This window comes from Mustela erminea, chromosome 16 (assembly GCF_009829155.1).
Source record: "Mustela erminea isolate mMusErm1 chromosome 16, mMusErm1.Pri, whole genome shotgun sequence".
Classification (NCBI taxonomy): domain Eukaryota; kingdom Metazoa; phylum Chordata; class Mammalia; order Carnivora; family Mustelidae; genus Mustela; species Mustela erminea.
Genome location: NC_045629.1, coordinates 61,761,318 through 61,788,949, shown reverse-complemented (window position 1 = coordinate 61,788,949; position 27,632 = coordinate 61,761,318). Strand labels below are relative to the sequence as shown.

Sequence of the window (27,632 nt, the reverse complement as noted above, 5' to 3'; positions counted from 1 at the left end):
AAAGTTAGTAAGTGTATCTTACTTATACATATGCATATTTTCTTAAGCAGGTATGCCTGGGTGAATCACGGAAATTAATTCGTATTTTATTTAGTGCGTTAATGAAATAATGTTGTTTCCTTTGCACTCTATCCTTCCCAGTGATTAAGAACGTGGTATGGATAGTCGAGATTAGTGAATTCTAAAAAAGAGCGACTAATAAAGCTTGTAGCTTGTGCTTGCCTGGTGATTGCTATCTCTGTGCTAAGCACCGTGCATATATTAGCTTATTTATTCTGACAACCCTAGGAGGCAGTTACTATTATTATGCCCATTTTGTCAGTGAGGAAACAGGCACAGAGAAGTTTATATCTGGTTTATTTTCAGATTCCCAGTTTCTTTCGTCAATAACTACCATTTCTTCCGTCTCTCTCGCAAAAAAGTTCAGAACCGTACTTGATTCTCCTTTCCCTTTTTCCTTTTCACGGGTCTCTCCTCAACTCTCTGTCTCACTTAGTCAACAACGCTGGGCTTTGAGATCAGTAATGCAAACTTGGTGCTTTCGGAAATTACATTATCTGTGAATACGTTTACTTTCTGCTTTCCCCCAAAGGGAAGCTTCTGAAAGGCGTGGCGTTTGCTTGCTCTCTGCTCGCTCTCTCTGTCTCTGTCCCTCTTTCTCTCCTTTCTCTCTGTCTCTCTGTCTCTCTCTCTCTGTCTCTCTCTGTGTGTGTGTCTCTCTCTCTTGTGCCTGCAGCTGCACCCATCACTCAGGACAGGGTGAATGGATGTGAATGGTGAATCCTTTGAATGGATGAAGATTTCATCTCGGTCTAAGGTAGATGTAAAGACGTAGCAGAGTGATGACGAGGACCGTTGTACCCAGTTTGCCTTCAAACGTGTCGTGGCTCAGTCCTTCTCCCGCTACTCCCCATGTGCCTCTTTGTTCTCTCTTGCTTCGTTGTGGATGTGCCTTGGACTTGCTTCTCTCAGGTTATGGTTACAAGACTAAAATCTCCATAAAATACCGACTTACCTAACTTCTGTTGAATCTCTAAATATTAAATATTAGATGTTTAACATGAATATAGGAGAGTCATATTACAATACCATGTTTATTTTAGGCCCACGTAATACCTGGCATTGTACGTAATGTTAAAGATGCAAGGCATGCTTGGATTTCCGAGTTGAGAAATAGTCTGCCTTGTTGGAGATACACTGATGTTGGTTTATTTTAATGAGAAAAATGCTTTCACTAATTCTGAAACATTCGGTTTACGATGACCCCATCCCATTTTTTAGTTTTTTTCCAGAATTACAGTATTACAGGGATTAAAGGCTATTTTACAAAGCAACTTTGTGTTTGAAACCAGGAAAAATCCTCTCTTGTTCTCAGTTGTTCTTGTCTAGAAGAAACCCGGTTCGTGTCAGTTACATGCCTTTCACATCAGTCTCCCATTGTAAAGACTGCTGTGGGCTGATTATAGTATAATTTCTTCGCTGTGTTAAGTTATATGTATGAAATTTGCAACCTGGCATGTATCTGTGCCTTTAGATGTAAAATTTTAGAAAGAGGTAGGTAGTGCTTTTTCAACAATGCCTACAGTGTGTATCTACAAAGGTTTGGGAATCAGGCCAGAATTTAAATATTAACTCTTCTACTTACTAGCTGTGTGAGCTTATGCAAGTTATTTAACCTCTCTGAGCTTAAATATTATCTGTAAATAAAAGATCTGTAAAATAAAGATCATCATTGCTTTATCATGAGATACTTAGAATTGAATAAAAAGCATAAATAAGGACCTCAGAATGTCTAGGACATTCTAATCACCAATACTTATTGTATTTTTTATAGTCATGACTATGTATCATGATGACTATATATCATCATGACTATATCATCTTTTATAGTCATGATCACATGTCTATTTTGATAGCATTCTTCTTACTTGTTATTCCTTATAAACGGTGTTTGTTCTGTGGTAGGACCTGTGACAGGTACACAAGGCTAAATGAAATGCAGCCTTTGCCCACAAAGAGGGCAAGACCAACTTGTATGAAAGAACAATGTATATACATTTAGAATGCAAGAACATTAAATAATGTTCACGTGAAAATGCCAAATTACAACTGCGTATTACCAAAGATAGTGAATTATATAATAGCAAGTTCTATCGATCACATGGAAATAATTACATTAATCTCTCTGGGTTTTCCCATGGCTTTCCACTCATTTTGGTTGCAAGTAAGGTGGAGTTCTTTTATCTAAAATGCCTGCAGGATATGGATCCTGGCTATTGAAGCTCTATTCTTATTTCCTTTGCTGCTGGATTCATGTTGATGGTCAACTGAAGCTGTTTTCATACTCTTTCTAGATTTGATCTTTGATGAAAGGAGCCAAAAAGAATTCAAAGGCGTTACCTTGCCTTAGGGACTTCCTTCTACTATTAAATTGATGTATCCCAACTTTGTTGGTGTTTAAGAAATACTAAAAGGCCCATGTTTACTCAGTTTTGACTTGAAAGTTGAGAGAGGACTGTGTTCTCCAATTGTGATGTTTGCAAGAGGAGATGGAGCCGTCTCTCGTGATTTTAATGCATAGTTTCTTGCATTAAATATTTTAAATATTCTTAGTAATTGAAGGATGGAAAATCCTTTGTAAGGTGCAAAAATTAATTCATTATTTATTACTATAAGATCTTGCGAAGTCAAAATTGACCTGCATGTGTGTTCATTTATGATTCAGTGGAATCTATTTTTGTATGTAGACTAGACTTTGTCTTATACATAACCAAAATGTGGCAAACTAGGGTCGTGAATTTCTCAATGTACATATATTTACCCTCATTTGGAATCATTTGTTTTTTTAGCCCAGTGGAATGGTTAGTTTTGATGGAAAGCTCTTATTCAAACAATGTCCTGATTTGAGGAATGGTCCAGTGATATATATCAGTTTGCAGTTCTAACTGAACTCCTGATTTTAATCTTTTTTTTTTTGATTGATTGATTGATTGATTTGAGAGAGAGAGCACGTGTGTGTGTGTGTGTGTGTGTGTGTGTGCGCGTGAGCAGGGGAAGGGGCAGAGGAAGAGGACTGAAGCAGATTCCCCGCTGAGCTATGAGCCTGACCCTGGGCTTGATCCCAGGACCCTGAAATTATGACCTGAGCTGAAATCAAGACTCAGTCACTTTACTGATGAGTCACCCAGGCAACACTGAACCCCTGGTTTATACCCAGTCTTTACCTTAAGAATTCTTTTCCTTCTCCGTACTTTCTTAGTACTTTATGAGATGTATGAAAGCACTATCCTATCCTGCCCTCTCTTCTATTTATTTGTATCATTAAACTTTCTTCCTAATTGTACTGAGATTTTACAAGGAGTGTCTTTGATCTCTAGACTCATCACAGTGCCTCCTGCAGCACCTTATCTGAAGGAGAATTCTCTTAATTGAAGCCACAGGCCAGAAGTTTGATATTTGAGCCCTCCTGAAACATTTCAGAAAAAAACTCAGGGTGGGGGAAATAAAGACCACTTTCTGAGCAGATACACTTATCCAGGTTTCCACTGTGTTCCTGAAAGCAGTCCTAAGCATTGTCAGTCTCTGTTCTACAAATAGTTACCCTCTGTATTTGTGACAAGCAGGCAGAAGTTTCTTTAAACAATAAACTAGTTGCTCAGGTTTTGGAATGAATAGAGTTCTCCTCATAGTTTTTATGCCCTAGTTTTTGATGCTCTGGTCCAGTTAGATGAGGCTCTCTAGTGTCTGAGTTATGAAACTATCACTTCACTTCCAGCATATTCTTAACTCTTGTGATTTTTTTTGAGGACGGTTAAGTAATACGATTACTCAGTATTGGAGTTGTGGTCAAATGGTGAGATTGGTTAAGATCAAAGGGTTGTTTGGGGTAAAATGAGGGATTGGTAAGTAGCAATATGAGTTCCATTTGCTAACACCACAAAAGTTTTGAGACAAAGTGAAATTTAAATTCCATGTGTTGGATAAATCGCCTTGGCTAGGTCACACATTTTGCTTCTTAGTTTCATTAATTCTAAGTGGCAGCCAGCCTTTTAAATAACTATTTATAAACTTGAACTTTCTTTTTTTTTTTATTCTTAAGATTTTTATTGATTTATTTTGACACAGAGAGAGAGATCACAAGTGGGCAGAGAGGCAAGGGGGGAGAGAGGGGGAAGCAGGCTCCCTGCTAAGCAGAGAGCCCGATGCGGGGCTCGATCCCAGGACCCTGGGATCATGACCTGAGCTGAAAGCAGAGGCTTAACCCACTGAGCCACCCGGGCACCCCATACTTGAACTTTCTGATCTAAAAATGAGCAGTCAGGGCAAATATGGATACATCTTATTTGCCAGGCACCTTTTTCTGAATCTGTTCCGTCCCTCCGTACTTGGAATAGGGGGATTGGTGACTGGAAGAATATCAACACAATGCAAAGTGATAAACCTGACCTAGTACTTTTCTTTATAAATGTAAAAAAGGAGCATAGCATTTAACATTCAATTATAATCTAAAATATTTCTAAATATTTTGTAGTAAGCCTTTTTTCTAGCCAGTGTTAATAATTTTACTGTCTTATGTCTGGCATGCACATAATTTTCACCTTCATATTGAATCAAATCATTAGCATGGAAAAATAACGCAATGGCCAGTCCTGTTAACTAATTACTCTAGAGTGGCACTTCCAAGAGGTTCCTTCACATTCAAGCATAATCATTAATGAAAAGGAATCTTTTCAAAGAAGACTTGTATTTCAAAACTTGTTAGTGAAAGGGATTTAATAAGTAGATACGTGTGTAAAAATTGTTTCCCATAATATATCCGTCCTCTACGTGCATTAGTCTTACAGTGAGAGGTTACACATTAAGATAATTTCTTAGTTTGGTGCAGTGTTCCTGCATCAGATAATGCTACCTGTGGTGACATTAGGCAGAGTCAAGGGAAAATAACATTAAACGGAAGGAGAAAACAAAATCAACCGCTCCCTAGGTAAAAACTCAACACACCTAAGAAGGCATCAGTTTTCCTATTCCTTAAGTATTCATCCTTTCTATTCAGAGCATAATCTATAAACTGACATTTTCCCCTATAAACTCTATAAAAGCTATAGATGTCCTGATAGCCATTTTAATGTTGAGCTCTTTATTTGTATTGATACTTCTTGATAATAATAGCTACTGCTTATTGAGTATTTCCTTCATTCCAGGCACTCTGCTAAGTGTTTTGTATAGTATTGCATTTAATCTTTCTCTTAAAAGCTATAGATTAAGCAAAGCAGCTCAGAGAGGAAAAGTAAATTTCCTAAGATCACATGCTGCTAAATGGGATTGGGATTGGTGCTTGTGATGGTCTGTCTGACTTCCAAGGTCATCTTTAGTCTGAACAAAAGAAAATTCCCTGAGCACCTTTAAACTACATCATATACATAAAGCGAATTGAAGCAAACGGTATGCAATCCAAGTTATAGAAATACGAATAAAACTGTGTCCCTGCGAACCCTGCCCTCTTCCATCTCTGTTGGATGTTTCTAAGAGCTTTTGCTTCATGGGGGAGCGACAAACCATCCCCCTCTCTGTATTATCTGGTCTTTGAAGTTATCTGGTTCTTTCCAGATCCAGCACTACCCTAAGGGCTTTCTGCTGCTGTGGTCAAATGTTTGGAGGTGAATTTTATAAGAAATACTTCCAGAGATTGTGTCATGCTTTCAGTGCTTACTTTCCCGGTGCCAGTCGTTTATTAAAAACAACATCCGTATGGGGCGCCTGGGTGACTCAGTTGGTTACGCGTCTGTCTGCCTTGGGCTCAGGTCATGATCTCAGGGTCCCGGGATTGAGCCCCAAGTCCGGCTCCCTGCTCAGCGGGGGTCTGCTTCTTCCTCGCCCTCTGCTCCTCCCCCTGCTCATGTACACAGACTTTCTCTCTCAAATAAATAAATAAAATCTTAAAAAAAAATCTGTGATACGTTTACCCCTTGTTAATATGGAAGCTTTCTTTGCCATCCCGTTTATCCCACTGAGATAGATAGATAGATATAGATATAGATATAGATATAGATGTATCTTAGCTATTGATGATTTGTGATGTCATCAAATATAGAAAAATGCATATAAGAGGGGTGTATTTAGGTTTAAATTTTTACAAAAGATCAAATTCTTTAAGAAATTGGCAGAAGTCTTGGCTTTTGTGGGGTTCTGTTACACTAAGCATCTCTATATTTAGAATTCAAGATAAACATTTCATAAGGAGTAGATTTTGTTTCTTGATTTTTATTTTATTTTTTTCACCAGACAGACCCCTGTAGGTGGTGTGTATCAGTCAGCTGCAGGCCAGGTACAGTTCCCCCTATGGAGTCTTTCCAATGCAAAGGAATCTTTAAGTCACAATATTTTCTCATGTGAATTAGACTTCAGTCTGTCCTGTTGAGCCTCATACACCAGACTGTAAGTTATGCAAGATCAACATTTAATTTCCCTTTAGTCTTGGGTAAGTGTTCAACTAGCATTTGCTGAATGGATAAGTATTTATTATTTTAAGTACTAAATCTGTTAACTATAAAAAGTGTCAGTTTTTTAGAAATGCCTTTCTAGGTAACTTGAAAAGATAAACCCAAGTGAGGAAATTGTCCCTACTTTATTATTTTATCCCCCTAAACACAAGTACCTTGTAGTACCTATACACTCTGTAGTATGTGTTCAAAAAAAATTTCTTAGAAGCTAGCTGAGTGACGTTTTTTAAGTAGAATTTTGTAATGCAGCCTCTGGGTTCGTGTGGACTCTCTTAACTGCTGGATCTACACAGACCTGTAAAGCCAACCATGTAAAAAGGCAGGTAGTATTCCTAGTCTAATATTTTTAGTCTTTATGATTAAATTTATAATGTGTTTAAAACATGTTTCCTCAACAGTGAGTATGTGGCACTAAGACTGAGTCGAGTTCAGGAAAAGAAGAAATACAGCTGACCAATAAGCATATTAAGTGAGGTTTAGCCCCATTATTGATAAATAGAGTATACATTTGAATAAAAATGGAATTCTGCCCTTTTTTTTTTTTTTAAGGTTTTATTTATTTGCAAGAGAGTGAGATAGCGAGAGAGAACACGAATGGGCTTGGGGAAAGGAAGAAGCAGGCTCTCCACTGAGCAGAACCCTATGTGGGGCTTAATCCCAGGACCCTGAGATTATGACCTGAGCTAAAGGCAGACATTGAACCGACTGAGCCAACCAAGCACCCCTGGAATTCTATTTTTCTACCAGATTGGGTGGGTATGGGCTAGGGAGTACTTTGATGATACAAATTGTTATATCTTTTGGGGTATCTGTTTGACTACAACACATAGTAGAATTTTAAATCAGCATACCTTGCTAGAAATATAGAAAGAATTCTAGTTAACTTAAAAAGTTTTCTAGTTTTCTCAAAGGAGAAAACATTTGGATGCTCATCACGTATTATTCATGTTAGAGAAAGAAAAGGAGACAGGAGGAAAGAAAGGGAGGGAGGAAGATTTAGAAGCAATTGTAGCATTGGATAGCATGGATTATGCCGTGGATAACTATGCACATAACACATGAAGGAGGACAATGTGGACGCTTTATATTTATTGACATGAGAGGATATTAAATGAGGAAAAAAAAAGTATACTGAAGAAATAGTCTGTATAGTAAGGTCTTATTGCCTGTTGAGTATTTGCTATATAGATGAAGAGACTAAGGATACCATGTTCTACTGAAACTTACTACTGTGTAACTCTCAACCTTAGGATCTGTCGGTGAATATTTTACATTCAAAAGATATGACCTGATTCCAAAATTTGGGGTCTAAGCTGGAGATGCATTAATATCTCTACAACACTGAACCTGTTTGACATTAGAAATTCCTGCCTGTGGTGGAACTCAGTCTTCTATTAGAGTTTCTAATCAGTTGTGAAGAAGTATCAGAATAATAGTTCAGAGAAGGTTGCAGAACTGCCCCCTGGAAGCTGACGCTACAGTAGCACTTCTAGACACCTGGGTACTGCTGCAAGTTATAAAGGAACACTTCTCTTGGTCCATAGCCTTTTGAATATTTCCATAGGCTGTTGGTTACCTGATGGCACATCTCTAAGTTAAGAATCAGAAATTACACTCCTTAGTTCTTTTTTCTTTATATATACATATATATGTACAATAGATATTGTTATGTTATAGATATAATATTAGAGATATAATAATATATATAATAACTATTAATCTTCTGAGTTTTATGTTTTCTTAAACATTTATTCCCCCAATACCATGTCTGGAAATTGTAAAATCCTGGTATTTCTGTGTCACAATTCTCTCATAATCCACTCAAATGTTTTTTGGTTTTGGGGTTTTTGGGTTTTTTTTTGTTTTTTTTTTTTAAGATTTGTATTTATTCATGGACAGAGAGAGATCATAAGTAGCCAAAGAAGCAGGCGGGGGCAGGGGGAAGCAGACTCCCTGCTGAGCAGAGAGCCCAATGCGGGACTCGATCCCAGGACCATGAGATCATGACCGGATCTGAAGGCAGAGGCTTAACTCACTGAGCCACCCAGGCATCCCTGGGGTTTTTTTGTTTGTTTTGGTTTTTTGTTTTGTTTTGTTTTTTGTTTTTGTTTTTGTTTTTTTACTTCTTAAAGCTATGATAGGCTACAGATACTAAGGAAAATATTCTAATTAACCCCAACTTATTACTATTTCTCTCACAGGGACTGTAGATTTTAAAATTATATAATGACATGATTTCTTTATAATGGCTATAATTGTGTTTTTGAAAAATGCAAGTGTTTAAAGGAATTATTTTATTTACAATATTAGCCGCAGAAAAAAGTAAACATGTAAGTATGGTAAGTGGTTTTTGAACTTTCTTTTGAGGCATTTTCAGAAGTAGAGGATAATGTTGTTCATTCCTTGTTAAAACTTCGGGTGGAAATCAGGGACATCATTGTATTAGCTGCAGCTCCCAATATTTTTCTCGTTCTCTCGTTTGCTTGATCGTGTTGGTCCTTTTGAAACTCAAACATTTATGAAAATTCATAATTTTGTGCAAATATTGAAGACCTAGAATTGCAAAGTATATATAAACCAGGGACTGCTGTTTGCTGGTTAGGCAGAAACGAAATTTCTGACCTAGCTCTTCCTAGCATTTTTAATTAGAATTACTTGTTTGTTACAATATGATTTTCTTCAAAAATAGATTCTCTGAGGCAAAAGAGGAACCACAGGCTATATGTTGAATAGAAGGTTGATTAGTTGGCCAAACTTCAGTAGCGGGAGCCTGCCATACTTCCTAGGGAAACAGTTCCTTCTCTGAAATTTTATTGTGGTAATTACTAGTTCCAATTTGAGTTCAGTATTGCCAACAATTGTTATGTAGTTGCTTATGAATCAGGTTCAACAGCTTATGCATATTTCCTTATGCTTAAACAAATGAAAATATTTTTTCTGCGAATTTTCTGAACATATATTCCTTTGTGGTAAAGCATATTTTATAATTTAAAATCTACAAACTTGTATCATTTTCCTTTTTCCTTTCTTTTTTTCTTTTGTTAGAACTCTATGCTTCAAGTTCCTGAAACTATAAACTACAGCATATCATAGGTGGTAAAGTGGGGAAAGGGGTACGTGTAAAAACTCCTTCCAGATAAGAGTGAGAAAGGGGACTACTTTTTAATAGTAATTAACAGTAGGAGATATTACAGGCAGTATTTTCAGAGTGCATTATTTATTAGTAATATCAGTAATAAATGAGAATTATTGAGCTAATGTCACTGTAGTATGACCGTGACTACATGTAAGCTGGGAATAACAGAATTTTGGAAGCATATTTGCTTTTTTAAAAAATTACAGTCATTCTAATACTGTGTCATTAATTATGACTGAAATGCTTTCTTTTCATTATGCTTTTGTGTGCAGTATAGTAAAGGTGCTTATGCAGTTATGATAGCTTCTGAGAAGAATTTCAAATTGGTACCAACTAATTATAAAAGCAAAATGATAAGAGTTTCACCAGGAAAGAAAATATGAAGGTGTGTGGAGACATGTGTGTTTGTGCATTTTCTTTATAGTGAACAGAAGCACAAAACAAAACAAAAATCTAAAATAACTTGCCATTGTCCCTAGAAGTTTATTCAAATTACACTGACTTTATAACCAGTATATGACTAAATTTGTGTTTTATGACAAGAAAAGTTCATAAAATTATGCTTTTGTTATGGCAACCTTTTAAATACCATTTATGCATTTTTTATGAACCTGATTTTTCACTTAATCCTCTGCTTTATGCACTTAGAGTTTAAAAAGTTGGGCAGTAAAACATTATTGTCTTTAGCTTTCCCTCTTTTAGTTCAGGAAGAGAGCAAGTTCACTCTACACTTAATTTTAATTTCCTTTTGAATCTGGAGAGCCATTATTTTTTTTCCTTAGTGACTAGAGAAGCCTGCACCATGATGGTCTGCTACATTTACAACCTATGGGCAAATGGAATTTCTATCTTTAGTCTTTTATATAAAATACTACATCCACATGCATGGTTTTAAAAATACTCTGCTCCCCATATTTTATTTTGCTTAAGCTTTCTTTGCTTGAAATTAAAAATTTGCCTCAACTCTCTGTATATACATTACAGAAATAATTTAATATCTCTTAATATTTTGATAAGTGAAATCTGGATGCTGGTTAATTTCAAGTGCCATTGCACCGTATGTTCCTTCTGCCCACTAATGGACATCCTAAATAAAGATAATTTTCACGACTCAAAGAAGACAGTAAAGAACCATTCTCTCTGCTCACTGATGATGGGACAAGAGATGTTTAAATTGCAACGTGAGAGAAGTGCACAAACTAGTTTTATTATAGTAGCACTTGCTAGGAATAGCTTCTGCAAAGTGCTGTGAATTTCCTTCCTCTAGAAAATCCTCTCTTCATTCTTTCCTTCCATCTGCCCATCCCAGAGTAAGTTCTCATGGCTCAGTGGATTTATTTATGGTCCTAAACAAAGTCATGAAGGAGGCCTGAGGTCCTTTCTATCATTATGATTGTATAGTGATGGAAATAAACCATAGGCTGTAAGAGAATTTCTTCCTTTCATAGATTTTGTGAGTTCTGAGAAGTTTTAGTAATAATTCTCCAACTGATTCTTCCTTCTTTTTTCTCTTTTCTTTTCTTTTCTTTCTCTCTCTCTTTCTTCCTTTCATTTTATATTCATTTCTCTAAGGCAACCAAAATTTTTTATGATCTTAGTAACATCTTATAATATTAAATTCATAACAATCCTTGGTGAATAATTTTCAGTAAATATTGCAAAAAAAAAATCTGTTATTTACAGGACTCCACATGGCCAAATCATGAAAATAATTAAGTCATGTACCTAGAAACTAACAGTAAAATGACTCTCAATTCTCTGTGTTATGCACAAATACCCGAAAGGGAATTTCCCCTGCATACTGTGGTTATGAAATTTATAGAATAGAATATTTCTTCTAAACCTAGCATCGTCCTTTATTGTTTGGATTTGCCACTCATAACTTGAATGATTTTGAAATTCCCAGAGCAGAAAGTTTTGCTCCCTTGTCTCTCCCAGAAAGACTTATTTCTAGTACTGAAAATTGAAACAACTCCTTAGGGCATGAGTGAGAACAAGCAGCTTATTCCAGACCACTCTTCTAAATATTAATGTAACTTACATGAATCACACGTAACATATACTGCCCCTTTGTGCCGGGAAATGCCACGCTTTTTATAGTTGTTGCTGTACAGCTAAGATAATAGGAACCAAAGTCGTAAAACAGTAATTAATATACTTCAGAAGTGAGCTGTTTTATTGGGTAGATGCTAATTAAGGATGATAGATGGCCGTGATTGAAAAAAACATAAACCATTTGGTCAACACAAGTGAAAGGTCAGGTATCATTCTGAATGCTTTAATTAAGGATGCTTCGCTTCCCCTCCCCCCACCTATCTCTTCTAAGCATCTGAAGAAGCAGGGAAGGAAAGATCCACAGTAACTAAGGGGGAAACCATGTATAGTGCATGCTCCAGAGCCCTGGGGATTAGACAGATATGTGTTGAAACATTTGACTGACCTGACTTCCAGTGAAGTTGCCTCGTGCTCTGCAAACAAATACACTAGTGCATTCTGGCCTTGGCGCAAGTCAGCCACATCTTTATGGGATCTTGGTGTTGATCATGGAAGCAGAGCATTATTTTATAGAGAGAACTGCTGCCCATATTTTAAAGACTCTATGTCCGGAAATAAATTCTGGAAAGTTAGAAACTGGCTGAAGATCAACTTCATCTAATGGAATCTTTAATATCTGTGAAATCATCTAAAATACAAAATGAAAGGAACTTCCCCAGAATTCAGTGTAATAAAACCCTAGGCATTTTCTCATCTGTGGCCTAGAGAATCTGAGCCTTAGATAAATTAGCTATTTACTTGTATTTGGTAGCTGCCCATTACCCTTTTAGTTACATTTGTTTACCTTTTGTGTCTTAATAATATGTACTGCCATCATTACAATTAATAAAAAGTCTTCCATTTCAATGGCTAATGTCAAAATATTTTAAATGACTGGCTTTTGGTAAAATTACATTAACCAGACAAAATAAAACACTTATTTAAAAAAAAAAAAACTAAACAAATATCTGATTATAATAACACATAAGTACTTGCTATTCTGCCGTATTAGATATATAACATTCATAGATAAAGCTATAGTTAAACAAGCTCTTTTACGAAATTGTATGCCAACATGTGTAGTTATATTCTTAATCTGTAAAAGCATGCATTAAAATGTTTAAATAAATGCAATACAAAAATAAGTAACCAATTCCATGTTTTCAAAGTTGGCCAGCGATCAGATCTTACATAGAATTACTTTAATTGTTGCATGGTATTATTTCTCATTTCAACATCTTCATCAAATCCCGGCGAGGACATTGAAGTAAGTGTGATTAATAAAATGGGTGACCCAGGAAACCTGCCACTCTGCAAGTAGGAACCCTAATAATGCTACTAGAAAAAGAAAAAGGAGAATGCATAAATGAGAAGTCCTTAAAAAGTTCTCGAAGTTAGTATTCCTTGTGGCTAGGAAAACAAAGAGTAAAGAGATGGTGTCTTTTAAAGTCCTGTCCTTGTCTCGCAGTCGTAGAGGAGATAGTCACCCTGTCGATGACTGGAGCATCCACAGGCTGGACGTGCAAGTATTCAGTCTGGTTTCAGTAATAGCCTTTTGTGAAATTAATCGAGAAATTTATTTTTCCAGAAGCTTTCAAAGGAACTGAACTAGGTCTCTAGCCAGTGGGTAGCATTGATGTGGTGTAGTGGTTGATTTTTTTTTAAATCCCTGCATATAACCGATTGATATTCTTTGGAAGAGAAGTGATAATGTGATTGTGGCTATATTCTTTGGGGCATTATGGGCAAAGGCATAGCTAGGAAAAAAAATTTTCCTCAAATAGCCAATTTACTGAAGACAACACCAGACACTGTCTTCTTAGCACTGGTTAATGACGTTCTAGTTAATTTGTAACTTGCACAATATCTGTTCTTGCTATTACTGCCAAGCATATTGCAGATCAAGGAGCCTGTTATGCAACTGTGAATAAGAATCTTGAGCCACTCACACTGTTTCATCTTGTCAATTGGGAGTTTTGTTTGGTGCGGCATGCGCGCACGCGGGTGTGTGTGTGTGTGTGTGTGTGTGTGTGTGTGTGTGTTAACTAAAATCTGGTGACTTCAAAGCAGACAGGTAATGGACTATATATATCCCTTTTTCAAATCTGCATACATGCATTCTACTGCTTTTCAAAACGATGGGCTAGCAAGGTAGCTACTCTGGGCCACTCTTCCATTTCTTTGTGTCATTAAGTTGGGTGAAACTTTTCCACAGCCTTTCTGTTTAGCTTTGTCAGAGCTGTTTTATCATTCATCGGAGAGTATCTCTAATCTGAAAATTCTCCATAACTCAGACACAGTCACACGCGGCTAATAGATGTCTCGCGAAAGGCTGGAAACGCTGCCTCCTTTTTGTACCCTATCCTTCTAGTCAGTTTCATCACCACTTCTACTTCATTCTGGGAGTCAGCATTCATGCAGAAGTACTATTTCCTTGTTCGTATGTGCAAGGGAAATTGTTTTTATTCCTAAACCATTTCTCCCTCCTAAAATCCTGGGTTGGATTAAGGAAATATCCCCTTTATGTAAATAAACGTTTAATTAAGCAGAGCTGGTAACAACGTCAGAAACAATAAAATGGATGATTTGTCAGAAATAAACTGCAGGGCATCTGATCCTTTGAAGATAATTGAAACTTGACTATTTAAAAACATGAACTGAAAAAATATATATAGGGCTCATGATGAGTTACAGTTACACAAATTACTGTGGCATTAGTATTTTGGAAATTAAAATTCAGCAACAAAAATAGTGCTCTGGTTTGTCACTTCTCATCAGTGAAGCGTGCTCTAGCCAGTCATCGCGGCATCTTCGTGGGGAATTTTATAGGCCAGAAAGCTCTAGAAAGTGTCAGGCATGGAGGAGGACGGCTCAATAATTCTCATTCACGTTGTACAGTGGGGCTGTGCTTGGCTGCCATGTCCAGTGCACCCAAGGTCGCAGAGACCTCCTTTCTGTCAGAGGAGTAAGTTCGGTCGATGATGAGCCTGGGGAGAAGTGATTACGCTTCTTGCTTAGGTAGTAGAGAAGGTATGGGGTGCTGGAAGCATGGGCTTAGGTACCTAGTGAGGTAAGAGTAGTGATAAGAAATGTGACGTTCCAGACTGCTTTCTTTACCCTCTTGAACATTGGTCTTTTTTCCCTGAGTGACTTTATAGCCTGCCAGGATCACGTTAACATCATTTTCAATGCCTCAGCCGCAGCCTCCCCACCCCCGCTTCAGTGTCTCCTACTCTCTGTCTCGACCCTCTGATAAACATCATCAGTTCACATCACAAAAACGGTCAGAATAAATGCGCTTTATTTGTGGATAAAAGGCACATTAGGAATATTGTTCTGTGTGTTTTTGTTTTGGTTTCATAAAAGGCCAGATGCCTTCTTTTGAGAGGTTTCTCCAGTAGTACCTCCACTCTGCTGATTTCCTAGCAAGGTGGTGTTTCGGGAGCAGTTTTTGTCGCAGAGCACATTTCACCATAATTGTTGTGCTTGCCACTTGGCCTTCCAAGTGCCAGAGCTGCTTTTTTTTAAGACTCTCACCCCTCCCCACCAAAAGACACACACACACTCTCTCTCTCTCTGTATGCAGGAATCCAGTAACACATTGAATAGGATTTTTCTGTTTTTGTAACTTCTCCAAATTTTAAGTAAATCAGTTCTGGTCATTTCCTTTATGTAAATGACTTTCGGGGGTGGGGGGCGGTGATAAGAACCAGTTACGGGACTATCGTTCAAAATTTCTTCAAGAAAATTCAAACCTGGCTTCAAGTACAGGTCTACAGTGAGATCCCGCTCACCATGACGATATAAGATTACAATGAGAAAATGATTTTTATTCAGTTCTGAGGGGAGGTCTATTAAAATGGTGTATAATTTCAGAGCAGTTCTCTAGAGATGAACTTTTTTTATGGTAAAGTGAAGCAATGTAACATAATGCAAATCATACTACCATTACAAAAAGGAAATTAAAGTTGGAAGAATCTGTCAAAATATTGTGAAAGTTGAGGAATCAAACTTTATTACTTTATTTTTAGAATTTGCAAGATGTTCCACTGCAGAAATGCCTCTGGGCATTTGTAAAATAGAAGGGAAGAGAAAAGAGCAGTCACTACTGAGATGTAGGTTAATTCAGCCTGCCCCCCCTCACCACCCCGTTTTACCTGGAGCAGCTCTAGACCGCAGCGAGTATCCGTCTAAAAGGGTTTTATGATTTCATTTGTTTCCCTAGGACTTCAGCTCTTCCCCATACTGTTTCTCGTGTTGAAACTAGATTGAGTTTCATTAACAGCCCTTCATGATTTCGAAGACTTCACCTTCAGGTTCCAGAAAAATTGTCAGTCTCACAATTATTTAGAAAAGGAAATATAGGGGCGCCTGGGTGGCTCAGTGGATTAAGCCGCTGCCTTCGGCTCAGGTCATGATCTCAGTGTCCTGGGATCGAGCCCCGCATCGGGCTCTTTGCTCAGCGGGAGCCTGCTTCTCTCTCTCTCTCTGCCTGACTCTTCGCCTACTTGTGATTTCTCTCTCTGTCAAATAAATAAATAAAAATCTAAAAAAAAAAAAAGAAAAGGAAATATAAGGCACTCCTCTATATTTCATTTGTCAACGGTCTTCTTTTCCAGATAGATTATGACAGAGTTTATGCTATTACAGAATCATGTGTTCCCTTTAACCTTTCAAGCTAACTCCTGACCCTGTTTTCTTAAAAAGAGCATCAGCACAGTCGTCTAGCAATTGTTTGCTCTGCCTGTGGAGTCACGGAGGTACTAGTAATCAACAACGTAGGAGGTGAAACGGAAGCTCCTGTGAGCTGCCACTTTCCCTTCGTCCCTGTTGGTGACTGAAGCCAGATTATAACTTATAAATTAAACCCAAGATACTGAGGAGCCAATGTACAGAGTTTCCGGTTCCAGCAGTCTTTGAGTTCTAGGTTTTGCATAAGCAGAGTTTGTGCTGTGATTGCAACTAGCTACGCTTAAAGAAATCACCTCAATGATCTAGAGTCACAAGCAGCGGATCTCCGCTCCCCAGTGCAGCGCTCACAGACTTAAAGATACATATTTAATTTTTTAACTCTGCCATAATAGGTACCAGAGATTCCAATTAATTTTTATAAACTATTGCTTTTTTATAACAAGACTGCCATACATGTGAGCCTTTATAATCTAAGATAAAAATGAGCTCTCATCCTTAAGTCACTTTTGTAAATAAATGAACACCCAAAGCTTCTATGTCGTTTTCAGTTCTTATGTGTGCCATAACGGATCATAGCTTTGAGCAGAAACTAGGTCTGTTCTAGGATAATGTTGCAACAAGTCATTGCATTCCCAGACGTTCAGATGTAATAATAGTACTGAGGGTGGTTTATGTATCTTTTCTATTTTATACACACACACACACACACACACACACACATACACATCCAATAAACATATATTAGAGAATACAACAGAGCCTCTTTTTTACATACATAAATTTAAGGTTTTAGAACTTCAGGGACTTAGAACCCAAAGCTCTGTCCTACTTTCTCCTCAGCCTTCGAAGTCACTTTTTACCAGCTAAACTGCTGCTTTTGATGGTTTCTGCTGACCAAGGCACAGAAAGCCAAATGTATTATAAAACTGTATATTGAAAAATTTTAATAATGTGTTTATGCACGCATTTTGAAGCTAGGATGACATTGAATTGATTTCCAAAAGCATTTAGAATTTTTCTTAAACCCTGGAGAAAAGCCTTTTGAAACATTATCCCAATTTACCAACAACAAAACATTGCAATTACAATAGGACACATTGTAAAGATTTTTAATTTTCCATTTGTGATCTTATATTCTTTGGTGGTTAAGTCTTTAAAACCCGAACTCTAAAGTGAAATTAAAAAGTTCTTAAGAAAAGAAATCTGTTGTTACAAAGTCTAGGGTAGGAGAGAATACACATAGCTTTTTGATAAACAGTCTAAGTTGTGCTTCAAAGGACAGATGTGGCTTTAATAATCTGAAACATTTGCATTTTCAGATTAAACTTTGCCTGATTGCATTGTACTTGATATGTATACTTAAATCTATATGTTAAATGTTATACTTTGATATAGCACATCTTGTTTGACTTTATTCCTATGATCTGACAAGCTTCATTATATAATAAACTAGTTTAAATAAATCTTAAAGACATAAAAGTGTTCCTGACAGTAAGAAAAAATTTAAAGCTCACAAATGATATATCGGTTAGATGTTCCAGAGAGAGTCAAAGTTTTTTCATTCAAATCTTTGAACATGTGTTTTGAATAAAGCTGTAAGGCATTTTCCAGTAACCAGTGTTGTATTACAAAAATGAGTAAAGTAAAACAAAAGGAAAACATGTTTCAACATTTTATTCAGTATTGTCACATATTGTTGCACATTTCCTGCTGGAAGTAAATGTGACATTTGTGATGCTAATTTTTCAAACCTAACCTTTTATATCATATAAAATATTGCTGAGAATATTGTGCTCTTGTCAGACAACCACAAATAATGAGCCACTCTATCAGAGTTCAAATGGGCTCCTAATAGTTTGTGTGCAATTATATTGCAGCTCTGATGTAAATCCATCATTATAATTTTTGAATTTTTCTGCTAAATTTTATCTAGGAACAACCAAGGATAAGTTGGTTACAGAACACTTGACCCAGTATCCTAGCATTTTGTATGGAGCCAAAACCAGAAAATAATAGCACTATACTTAAATTGATTTGGATAAGATAATGTGATAAAATGAAAACAAAAAACAAAAAACACAAGACGTTTACTTAAAAGTAGGAACTTCTGTGCTCTATTACTAGGATTTTACTGTTTTGTTAATTGAAAATTAATGTCTTTGCTGACGCCGAAGTACAAAAAATATGTATCAGGACATCTATTTGGTTATTTTGCCTTTTATAATAAACAGCTGTCAAGGCTAACTACATAGAAGAGACAAAGTATCGAGCATATGAAAGCAATTTAAATATTTAAAACGCCAAATTGGAGAGAGAGGTACTTAAAATCAAAATGTAAACCAATTTATAGAAAGATGAATATAATTTATTTCAATATTATATTTGTTATGTTATATATTTTATTAAAATATTAGCTTTGGAACAAAATCTTAAGCATGTACCTAGTAAACTGTCAGTAACATGACATTTCTAGTAAGGGAGGCTACTCCTGAAATAAGGAAAACTGAGATTTAATATTCAGGCTGGGGAATAGTCCCTTCTTTACAATATCAATTTATTAGATTATTTTTAAATTTAAAATTATCTTAAAATTAAATTGTTTTGAATAATTGAGCACTGGAAATCAGTGGAACCCTTTAAATTACCTGCTCTTTTTTAGCAGAGCAGGTGGTTCTTTTTTTTTTTTTTTTTTTTAAGATTTTATTTATTTATTTGACAGACAGAGATCACAAGTTGGCAGAGAGGCAGGCAGAGAGAGAGGAGGAAGCAGGCTCCCTGCAGAGCGGAGTCCAATGCGGGGCTTGATCCCAGGACCCTGAGATCACGACCCGGGCCGAAGGCAGAGGCTTTAACCCACTGAGCCACCCAGGTGCCCCATAGAGCAGGTAGTTCTTAAAATGAGGGTTTCTGGGTTTGCCAGCCTGGTCACACACTGAGTGTGGTCGGCAGCTGCTGGGTCTCCCTCGCTCCCCTCCATGAAGTACCAAAAGCTGACCTTCCAGGTTAGGAGTATTTCCATGAATTCTGTCATTGTTGTGTCTAGGAATTTAGACAGAATTTATGAGGAAGGTGGCAAAAGACAGTACTTTATTTTGGTCTTCCTCTGAAGATCAAATCATTAACCTTATCAGAAGAGAAGGAACATCTCTTTTCTTCAGTTTTCAGATGCTATACTACATTTAATTTTTATATCCTGCCATTGTGTTTAGGCGCCTACGGTCAGTGCACACGAGGGGCGTCGTGGTTGTCACATAGGTTTCTACCTAAGCTTCGTGACACAAGGCTCCCACGGTTCATTCCCTGCCTGGAGAGACATGAGAATGTTTCCTGGGGGACCAGATCTCCGCAAGCAAGCCGAAGGGTGTCAATATCATGAACACTTTTATTCAGATCATGTCTCGGCTTTCACAAAGGGGGGTTATAGAAATGGTTTTACTTAAGTTCACAGCAATATGAAGGAGAGAGAAAGCAAGTGTTACTGCCCTTATTTTATGCATGACAAAGTTGAAGCTCAGAGAGGGGTAAACATTTTGTGACAGCCAATGAAGTATCCTACCTTTAGTCAAATCTTGGTGCGGTTCTGTGCTTAATGTGTGATAGCTGGCAGTGTCCCCTCTGATTCCATCACCCTCTATCCGTAGGGCATACTGCACGGACTGGTGTCTAGTAGGTGCTGCTCAAGATGGGCCTCGAATAAATGAACAGAGATGAGAAGCAAGGTTGCCTGGCCTTTCGTGTTTTATTATCCACACTGTAAGGCGACTACAAACATGGAGTTCTGGTCATTTGTGTGCTTTCCAGAAGTGCGTGACTTTTCTGAGGAGGTGCCTGTCGCTGACAGATTTCTGGAGATGGTGGAGAGGAAATTGCACATCCCTTTGTAAAATTTTGTTTGTGGACATAGAATGTAATAACTTTAAACATTTATTGCATGCTCACTATATGCCAGATACTCTTTTTTTTTTAATTTAAGATTTTTTAAATTTATTTTTGCAAGAGAGAGGGAGAGAGCACACACAAGTGGGGAAAGGAGCAGAAGGAGACTTTAACCCACTCCACCAAGCAGGGAGCCTGATGAGGACTCCATCCCAGGACCCTGGGATCATCACCTGAGCTGAAGGCAGATGCTTAACGACTAACCCACACAGGTGCCCTCTGCCAGATACTCTTGAAAGCATCCTACATGCATTAATTCACTTACTCTGAACAACTCTATGAGGTAGACACAGTTCTCACCTCCACTCTATAGACATGACTGAAGTAGGGAGAGGTTAAGTAACTTGCTCAAGGTCACAAATCAAGAACAATGACTGTAAGCCTCAGCTAATGACCACTGAATGCAGCTTCTTACTACACTATAAATTCTCAGGCTATAGGTTGAAGGCCTCACATGAAGGGGCAGTGAGTGGTCACAATGATTTTTCTACCCAAGCATTTGCTTGATTTTCTGCAGGGATCTTTTGGCCATCCTCTGTATGCACCGGAGTTGGTTGGCAACTGTCTTGTTCCTTGGGGATCAGTAGTGATGAACCTGGGCATTGCTGAGACTTTGAGGGTTAGATCATGTCTCTCCAGAATACCCTCATTATGAATTTCATCCACTTCTGGCTGTGGACTTTGCTCTTTTGGTATAGAAAAGATAACACACTCAGTTTAGGACAGTAGTTACCTCTAGGAGAGGAGAAAGTAGAAAAGTACTGGAAACAGACAAACCGGAAGCTTCTTCTCCATCGATAGAGACTTTGGTTCATTTGTGGTATGCATCGATTGTTTGCTTTAAGGTTAGAATCTGTTAGATTGTGCTTTTATTATGTTATTTTTGTATTTGTGTGTTCAAACTAATTAATTAATTCTAGAAAATTCATAAACATAAAATAGATCTCAACCTACAGGCAATTAATGAACATTTTGTGTCCCTGGAATGGATGGGTTCAAGAATAAAGGATGTGCAGGCAGCTTTTACCCGGATCCTGAAACAGCCATATTCTCTTTCTTACTCCTGTAGCTAAGGTTTATAGAAACCAGCAAATACGGAACTTAGAGGGAAAAGTTTATAGGATTTTCTAACTCAAAAGGCCCTTAGAGGCCAACTAGATTGAAAAAATCTGAGGTGTAGAAATATTAATTGACTTGAGAGATGCCACAGAGATTGTTGGTTCAGGTGTTCATTAGTTCAAGAAATCTTTGTGGAATGTCTGCCATGGAGAAGGAACCTTAGCTGTTTCTGGGGACACACAGCTGAATAAGACAGTGTCCACAAGGGACTCATGGTCTGTAGAGGGAAGGCATCTATGTAAACAAATAATTATAATACAAGCTATTAATTGCCTTAACAAAATATGTAACTGATGGTCTATCTTCATTGATCTATCACCTATCTACGTACGGATGCATGTACATATGTACAATCTATTCTTAATACACCTAAAGCATTTAGCACATTGCCTGGAACATGGGGAGTTCATCATAAATAGTATTTGAATGATCTTGTACTACCTAGAATTCCCAGATTTTTAGTTGCATTTTACACCATGCAGTGAGTTCAGCCTTTATCACTCTTACATCTGTGAGACTGTGAAACATTCAGTGAACCTCTCAGACAAAACTATTAACCGCTATGTTGTTAACCACTATGCTAATACTACTGTATTGTAGATACATCTGTAGCGATACTTATTTGGCTATTTCTAAAATGCTTGTTATGTACTTTGGCTTCAACCACAAAATAAACATATTCATATCATATATTGTCTCTTACTCATATGTGTATGCCCAGGGCTAAGAACATAATAGGTGATCAATAAATGGTTTGTTGTTGCTTGAATGAATGCATCCTACAAAGGGTTCAGAGGGTAGATGGAGAGGTGATGGAAAGATTAATTATCCAAACTGCTTCATAGATCATTCTCTGAATAATAGCAGTTTTGAAACTTGTAGAAATGAATATCATGGTGCTGGTTGTAAGGCTTGGTGATAAGGCTTGACTCTAAGGGGGAAAAAAAAAACACAACTAGTTTCTAGATCACATGATTGGTTCCTTTAATGATCCTACCACTAATGTGATGTTTCTGCAATCTTTTAGCAAAATTCTGTTCCAAAATAGTATTCTTCAAAAGTAAAGTAAATAAAATAAAATAATGTCCTTGCTCTAGGAAGCATAATTTCAGGGCATTTTATTATATGAAAAAATAAAGAGAAAATATTTATCTATAATGTAAGAGTTTTATAAACTCTAGGGTTATAAGGTAAAAATATCCGATTTTTGGCTTTAAGTCCAGAAGAACTTGAAGTTAAGTTTCAAATAACAACTTAACCATATGATGGGCTTTTCAATGAACTTTTGATAAGACAATCATGTTTTGAGTCTTCTGGGATGTATGCATGTGTGTGTGTATGTGTTGATTTTATATAACTAAGATAGTAATATTTCAGAAAAGTATAATTATTTTTTTAATTGGCAGTCTGATTATAATTTTAAATGAGCAGGTGATTATATTTAGGGATGGGTTATTAGCAGCTCATTCATTTATCAAATATTTATTAGCTGCCTGCTAGGAGTGGGTCACTGTTGTAGGTACTGGAGATATTTCAGTAAACAAAGGATACAGAAGTCCCTCCCAGCTCAATATCTTTCTAATAATTAAAAAAATCTGTTACTGGGTAGCTAATGTTGTCCTTAAACTCGCTGGTGTATTATCAAAATATATATGTTATATTTATTTTTTATTATATAATACTTTATATTATATGTGTATCATTTTTTGAACGTCTGTATGTGATCGACCACCTTTTTGCACAATTTATACTTAACTCAGCTGATCTACAGAAAAGACATGGTTATCCATTTGTATAATTCAATATGCTGACAAAATCCTAGCTTCAGAGACATGTGGATAACTTTTGTGGTCTGAATTTGATTATGCTCTACATATGGGAAACAATCAAAGTTGTGTATAGGGATTTCATAGTGTAACTCCATTAAAATCAATGAGAATCCTACACACCTAAACACCTGTTCACAATTCAAAAATTCAGGCAGGCAGTTCCACTTAAAAGATCACTAAATCAACAGTCTAATAGTCTTTGGGGATCATAGTTTTATCATCTCACTTGGTTTTCATTGAACTTTGTCATTCTACAAAACCATTATTATGGGTAAAAAATTATACAGTTTGCTCACCCCGGTGGGATTCCAGGGTTGTTGATCGTGATCCTGTTGGAAGAGTGACTGAAACCCTAGGTGAATGGGGAACTATCTTAGAAATATCACCAGTTGGAACTTTGGGAAGTACAGTGCATTGCAAGCTATCATCAAATAGGAATTGCTTTAAAAAAAGAAAAGGTAAAATTTAAAACTTAGAAGGCTTGTGAAAAAAATTAATTTTAAAGCTGTGAATCAATAACTTTAATGAGAAAGTGCTTACTCTGACCAATAGTTGAAATGAATTGAAATCCATTTGGAGGACCAGTATCAACTAATTAATTAATTGCTTTCATTCACAGTGACTGTTAAAGCTCTTTCAGGTTTTTGTGGAATATATCTAACTCTTCTTAGAGTGTTTGAGGGCTTTTTTCCCTTTTCACAATTCAGATATGTTGGTGTTTTACCTTACATTGCTCTAAAGTTTTTATTTTTTTTAAATTTTTTTTTTTTTACCATGAAGAAAAATTTCTCTAAGTTAGAATGTAAGCAAGGCAACGGATGTGTATTTAGGAATTTTTTAGGATCTTAGCCTACTAACTATTTGCCTACTGATTGTAAATTACAAGTTAATTTTAACTATTCATTGGATAACATTGATACTAGGTTTTATTTTGAACAGTTAGCTTGAGTTGGTGTATGCATTGGAAAAGTATAAACCTGTACTAACAATTCCATGTTTTAAAAAAACTAGACTTGGCAATTAATTTAATGGTCTTGGCTCATACTCTAATTTAAAAATAGAATTTAAACATAATTTTGGAAGGTATTTTTAATGGTGAAAGTTTCCAATTCTCCATTAATAATTTTAATTTAAAGAAGAACTATAGAGGTCTACCATAATTTATCAATACTCTGCTCTTTCAAAACGACTCTGTGAGTGCTAAGTTCTGGGTTCTGTATTAGGTGTTGGATGTCCTACCAGGTACTACTTCAGTAAATGTGCAATATATAAGTAATTACTCATGTTTTTAGTCACATTTAATTAATTTTCTATAAATATCTTGTTAAAATTTGATTTGAAGTATAGCAGCATTGTTATTGACTAGAAACATAGCCATTGGGAATGAAGGAACCATCATTATGATGTATCCAACCCTGTCTGCTTACAGATGAGACCCACAGAGGTGCCCTGAATGACCAGCAGCAACTGGACACTGGGCTTGGATTTTGCCCATTTGGTTCAGCTGGTCACTGCAAATAGTTATTAGTGATACGATTAGCATATGTCTGTATATTAAGAAGACTACACTCTCCTTTAAATAAAACCAAATACTCATTTAGGAGAGCTCTAGATTCAAGTATGCCATATACCATTTACAAAACAAAGTCTTCCGAGCTTTGCTAGTGCCTCTATTTTTGGAACACTATAAACAATCTAAGAGCACAACCTTCTGCAAGCCATTCTGTTAGCTACCAAATCATATCCCCAGGGAACGTTGTCTGTGACTGTCCCTCTTCCATTTCCTCATATCCAGTCACTGAGCAGCAGCAGGGTTGAAAAGGAACTGGAAGTCATGTGATCTCATGTGGTGCCAAATTTCTCTTGCATTTTAACCCCTCCTTTCAGTTGTCTCTTGGTCTTTGCTTACTCATCAGAACCCCATGGACTTCGTAAAGGGACTGCAGTTTTTACTTCTCTAATTCATAGTCCATACTTCCCACAAATGTAAATGCCTAACACACAAACAGGATTACTTTATACCCAGCTCAGAACCTTTAATTCTCTTTGCTTGAAGCAGTCAACACCAGCTCGCTCGCTCGCTCTCTCTCTCTCTCTCTCTCCTTTTGTTTTTTGTTTTGGTTTGGTTTTTGTTTTTGTTTTTTTTTAAAGAGAGGAGAGAGAGCACACAAGTGAGCTGGGGTGGGGGAGCAAAGAGAGAATCTGAAGCGGGCTCCATGCCCAGCACAGAGCCCAACACAGGACTCAGTCTCACGACCATGAGATCATAACCTGAGCCGAATTCAGGAGTCTGATGCTCAAGCGACTGAGCCACCAGGTGCCCTAATACCAACTCTCTTACTGAGCCATTCAACACTCTTCACCCACCTTCTCCCATAGGTGCCGATTCATGGTCCTTCCCATTTAGGCAATCACCAGAGTCTTCTGTTGGACAGTCTAGAACACTGCTCACCATTCCCATTCTTATACATGTTGAGTCTGGGACAGTCTCACTGCTATTCTAGTTTTTTTTGATGTGTGCTTTTTTTTTTTTTTAACCTTTAAAGTAAAGACAACTATATTTTAGTTTGTTTGAATTAACCTAAGTTTTCTACCTTGTAAAGCAAAACTACTGTACTTTATCTAATCAGTCTAAATTAACCACTTCCTCTTCCTTGCCTTAATACTGTTTAGGTACACACTGTGCCCTCTCTCTTTTAGCACAACAGTGCTATGCATTTCTGGTTTTTCTCCGCAGTATTTGAATGGTACGCTTTTCTCCCTCACCAGAAGGAAAGCAAGAAATTTTTGTCTTCATTGTTTCCTGTTCTGTCCCCAGCTCATAGGACAGCTCGTAGACCCCTTAGTAAGCACTTGTTAAATGAGCAAATAAGTTTGCTCACTAGTAGATGCTGGGTTGCACTGATTTGAATAGAACACTTCTTGAAAATACGTATTCCCATGTATTTTATAATTAAGGTTTTGGTAAGTCATTTTCGTAGCAAACTTCTTAATAAATTTAGACCCAAATGATCTAAAATGATGAGTATTATTATATCAAAGAAAGAAAATATGTGCTCATGTTGTGCCTTTGAGTTTTCTTGGGAAATAAAATAGAGGAGCCTTATATTTTATTATTTCTTTATGATTTGCTTGTGGCTAAATATACTGCGAAATACTCCAGGCAATTTTCCAATATATAAATCTTAAGATGGCCTTAGCCAAAGTGAGTGGTTTGGACAAGATGTTAAATTCACTTCCTTTCTAAGGTACTTGATTCTCTTTCTTAATCTCCGACAATCATTTACTAGAATCTTGTAAGTTTTTAATGTAAAGAATGCATTTTGAAAAGTTAACAATATCTGGGGTGCCCAGCAAGTTCACATGTGACTCTTGATCTTGGGGTTTGAGCCCCATGTTAGATATAGAGTTCACTTAGAAATAAGTGAAATAGGGGGCACCTGGATGGCTCAGTCAGTTAAGCATTAGACTCTTGATCTCAGCCCAGTCTTACGGTCATGAGTTCAAATAAAATAATGGGATACCTGGGTGGCTCCGTCAGTTGAGCATCCCTCTCTTGATTTCGGCTCAGGTCATGATCTCAGCAACAAGGAATTGAGCCCCACGTAAGGCTTCTTGCTTAGCGGGGAGTCTACTGAAGATTCTCTCTCTCCCTTTTCCTTTGTCCCTCCCACCCCGCCCCGTGCTCACAGATGCTTTCTCTAAAATAAATAAATAAATCTTTTATAAAGAAATAAAATATTTTAAAGTTAACAATATCCTATAGATTAATTACATATTTAGGATACAATTCAAGTTGCAGGTCAGCGTAAGAATTTGGGACCAAAAAGCAGTCTCAAACCTGAATCATCAAGAAAGAAAGGGGCTAAAAATTCCAAAGTAATGGAGGGACATCTTGATAAATTAAAGCATATAATTTCAGGTCTGCTAGAATAAAATAGGATGTTTACACAGGGTTATCACAGATCGCCTAATTTTTAATCTAGAAAAATTTGCCACTGCTTATAAAAATATATCACCCATCTATTACAAACTGTGAAAGAAAGTATTTTTCTCTTTCAAAAAGAAACCGTATGGCATAAAAAAAAGAATTCTGGCCTTGAAGGAAAAAAAAGAAAGAGGAAAAAGCAGATTTTTGAAGCTTACTAGATGTATTATTTAGTCTCTCAGCTCTGTTTCAGAATCTTGAAAATGATTTCAATTTCCTCTGTTTAAGTTTGTTAATAATGCATTGGTGTTCAGCAAGGATACCCCAAGCCGTCTTAATTGCATGAGCCCAGTGAAGTCCTGAGAATTCCATCAGACCTTCTCCCCTACAGCTTCACGTGTACTAATTAGAGATACAGAGATACTGAGCACCCATTCAGGTTTTGAGAAAATACTTTC

General features: G+C 36.9%; 1 protein-coding gene across 9 annotated transcripts in view; it reads left to right on the top strand.

Moving 5' to 3' along the window:
* TRPS1 (transcriptional repressor GATA binding 1) overlaps window positions 1–27,632 on the top strand; it is a 254,297-nt gene that overhangs the window by 181,557 nt on the left and 45,108 nt on the right. The window lies entirely within an intron of this gene.